Source organism: Mauremys mutica, chromosome 3, assembly GCF_020497125.1.
Source record: "Mauremys mutica isolate MM-2020 ecotype Southern chromosome 3, ASM2049712v1, whole genome shotgun sequence".
Taxonomy (NCBI): domain Eukaryota; kingdom Metazoa; phylum Chordata; order Testudines; family Geoemydidae; genus Mauremys; species Mauremys mutica.
The window spans coordinates 71,403,658-71,407,970 of record NC_059074.1 but is presented as its reverse complement, the minus strand read 5'-3'; positions in this window follow the sequence as shown (position 1 = coordinate 71,407,970).

Below are 4,313 nucleotides of genomic sequence, written 5' to 3'. Positions count from 1 at the left end.
ATTTCTCCAGTACTCTCTAATCAAACTTTACATAAGTTTAATATGGCATGATCTGGGTAAGTGAACTCTACTGTTTGTTTGTTCCTATTATTTTACATGTGAAAAAATGTCATACAATTAAATAGCAACCTTCTGTTACATTAAAGACTTTATAATTAAATGTCACATTGATTATTCTTGGAAATCTTTTTGCTAGATTTTTCATCTACTCATTTAGTTTACATGTATTATTCCCTCCTCCCCCTTGGTGATTACTGTGTCATTATTATATACCTATAGTTGAAGTGACACAGCTACAGTGAATTTCCCCTATTCATTCTGCATTTTGTGAGTGTTGTGCTGTGAATGAATCTGAAACAACTCCTAATAATATAATGTATACTTTATATATAGTGCTGTCAGAGTGCCTATTAAAAGGACATCTAAAGGTCTTATGTAAAGTACTATGTTCCTGTCCTCAGTGTAGCATATGTCATCTTCAAGTCTTGTACTGTCTGTGTCTTTTCTAATTATGCAGCTTCTGAATACCGGTATGATCTTTTTAAAGCATTTAACCTTCTATTAGCCCTTTCAAGTTCTCATTTTTCTTTCCTTTTCAACATTTTGCTTGTCCTTTTAAGAATTTCCTTCCTTCTCTTTGACACCAATCTGTCTGCTCAATTTATCCCTTTTAATATGAAATTCTTTTTTCACAAAATCTTACTTTAATTTAATCTTTCCTCGTGTCTGTCTCGGCTCCCTCTTTATACTTTTTGTATTTGTGTTACTTTGAATTCTTACAGTCAGAATATTGATTAAGCTGATTTCACTTTCATTTCACTCTCTTCTACCTTGCCAATATAGATGTGGTTTATTTTATGCTGTTCTATTGAGTACTTGTTGTTTGTCCCATTCGTTAGTTATTTGGTACCTGAATTTCAAAGATGATGGGCACTCATAGTTCCTATTGACTTCAGCTGAATTGTAGATTACACAGCATTTCAGGCCCTGTAATGTTTTCCTTTCTTAACTTAGTTTTCCTTTTAGCCAAAACTTTAAAAAGTATCCACCTCCCACCTCTCCTACTGACTGAGAACTTTGCAATTCTTTTATTTCAAGCCTTACTGTTCAAGTGATTGACTGTATCTCCAATTACTGTAACTTCAGCTAGTCAGGTGAACAGTTGGAATTAAAAAAAGAAAGAGAAAAACTTCATAAACTGATTAAACTTAAACCTGGCCATCATTTCTCTTTCTGGAAATGTAAAAGATTTACACACACCATAGTACATTTTTGCTTGCAGCTGTCAAAACAAGCTGTCAGTTCAATTATCTAGAATGCCTATTAGTCAACTTTTAATAAAGTTTCAACTACATTTTTTTTCTGTTGCTTAATGAATAAGGTCCTTTTCCATACTTTTAAATATGTGTTTCATGGCTCCTATAGGATTCTGAAATGATGTAAACAATATTGTTTGATTTACTCATAAGATGTGTTACAATTTCACATGTTGTGTGAAACTGCAATCATTTTCTGTTTGTGATCCTTCCTGCTCTCTCTTCCTCCTAATCCTTCTACACTGGAAAAAGCACTGTAACTTACTAGCGGTAACAGTATCTGACCTGGATGAGTACTGGTCGGGTGATCCACACTTCTTACCTGGGAAATTGATCCTTCAAATTGTGAGTACTATGGTAGTGATGCCACTTCCCCTACAAAGCCAACCTTCAAACTGGAAGTGGGCTTTTTTGTGTTCATGTTTGAGAGAGGGTGGTGGCAGCAAGTCTGAGTCTGGTTCATTTCATGAGCCTTCCCTTCATGTGGCCCAAAGGGTGGGGATCATGTGGGAGCTCCTTGCCACAGGATTGGCCAATTGCAAAGCAGCTGGGATGCCCCTAGTAATTCGCTGCCCACACAAATGGGGAGAGGCCCTATCTGTTCCCTAGGGCTGAAAGTGCCATTCCATGTACAGTTACATATCAGGTTCCCAAAAAGAGGATGCTGCTGGGGTGGGGGATCAGGAGGGGTTGGTTAATTTTGGGGGTGCTGGAGGGGTAAGTGTGTACTGGGAGGGAATATCTGGGGGGAGTGCTGGAGGGGTGTGTGTACTGGGAGTGGGTATTTGGAAGGTGCAGAAGGAGGCACCTGCAGCCTCACTCTTGAGGTGGGGGGGGGGTATCAGAGTGCCAACCCACCAGTCAGCACCTTCCTTTGGGCCTCTCCACTCCCTGGGGCTGGAAGCCAGGGCCTGGGTGGGCAGGATCCAGCAAATGCAGATGCAGCTGTGGATGCAGAGGAGGGACCAATCAGGGTGAGGAGACAGCTCTTTCTGAGATGCAGTATCTGCTCCACAAAAATCCTTGACATTTCCTCATATTTGAAAGTCCACCGGGACAGAGGGAAGAGGATCAAAAGAGAGGTCATGACTGGGAAAACCTGGATGTATGGTAACCAGGCAATACAATACCCCTTCTTTTTCTGATGGAAATGTTCCTGGGGTTTCTTTGTCAGAATGTATGTCCTCCTAGGCCTGTCTTGTTGCACATAGTTTACAGGGTACAGGGGGTTCAGACAGAAGCTGATTTTGTCACCGTCATTGGAGGTTTGGTGGCCAGGACTAACTAACTTCCTTGGCTTTCTCTTCCCTGGCAGCTGCTTCCTCAGAGAGGTTTCTCCTGGCAGTAGGATTCTGCCTTCTAGCCCTGCTCCTCCCTAGACCTGGGGATTGAAGTTAGTTCAGACCTCCAAGAGAAATCCTGAACATCTAATTCCCCAGCACCTTCCAAATGCCACAGGATTCACCCTTCTTACTGTTGCTGTTTTCAGGGGAGTTCTGGCTCATTGTCTTCCCAGCTGTGCAAGTAGCCTAAACTCACTTCTGATTAAGTTTCTTGAGCATAAACTAAGTTTTGTGAGCTCACTGAACCTTGAACTAAAGGCTCCATATGAGTGGGTTTTAGGTTTGATTAGACTGTTTTACAGAGCTCTATAAATGACTGAACCATCAGGATACCCTGGGCAAAATTCAGTCCTTCTGTAAGTGGGAGCAGCATCCAACAAATTCATAGTGAGGTATTAGATAGGTGCTGGGTTTTTTATTATTATTTTTATTGTTTATTTATTTATTTTAGAAAGCCATACAAATACATATAAGAAATACTTTAGAATGCAAAATGGCCTCTAATGTTGGATGTCCAAAAAAGGAACACAGAAAAGAGATGGTACTTTTGAAAATATGGGTCTTAATTGAAGATTAACTGGGCCATTTGGACAAGAGATTAATTCAAGCAGCCAAGAATGAAAATAATCACCACTATAGCCTGTGTGTTTCTAATGTAGTATAATGTTCTACATTATATTATATTGTATTATTTCTAACTGTTTTCTTGTATCCTCCCCTCCTCCATCACTGTAGTCCTTCAGTGCCATTAACAATACATTTATCCTCACAATAGCTGTGTGAGGATGGGAAATATTATTTTCCCTGTTTTTTTTCAGATGGGGAACTGAGGCACAGAAAGATTTCAGAAATTAAGGTCACAGTGGATTTCTGTACCAGATACAGAAATTGAATTTAGATTTACTTAGTCATAGACCAGTGCTTTAACCATAAAATCATTCTTCCTCATTTGTGAAATGTATGTGGTCATGTAATTGAAGATGGAATCATAATGCCTGTGCACGAGGGACAGAGTAATAGTTGCATGTGCAGCTTTATTTTGGCATTTCCTGACTTTTGAGTTCTTAACTGTACATTGGTTGGTTGGTTTTGTTTTGTATGGAATATCTCTTTGAACTGACATTTTACCAATACACCATCCATCTTATCCACCATCTGAAAGTGGTCTCCATTGGCTGAGGATAAAGTTAATTACACAGCATAAAGTAAACTTACTTGTTCTAGAATCTTTAGAGTTTCTTTTGGCTCATGGTTCAGTATTTATTCAGAAAAACAATACCGGGAAAACAGGAGTCATTGTTCAGAATCACAAAGTTCTGTGTTTTTTAATGCTTGTAACACAAAGTTGTTGGATCCAGACTTTGATTTAGGTGGCTAATTAGAGCTGCCACCTGTGCTATGGCATCCATGCTTCTTGTTGTAGTGTGCTAGCTAAAAATGAAGTTAGCGTGAGTCTGTCTACTTGAGCTGGGAGGCATGCTCCCAGCTGCATCTTAGATATATCCTAAGGCATCTAAAGAGATAGGTGACAGCTGAGCAGGTGTTTTGAGGATCTACATTTTGGATTTAGGTGTTGTAACGGGTGTTGGCCAGGAGGTCCTGAGCCAGCCTTCTGTTAGCCCAGCTCCAATTAAGAAGCATTAATTGGGGCTGG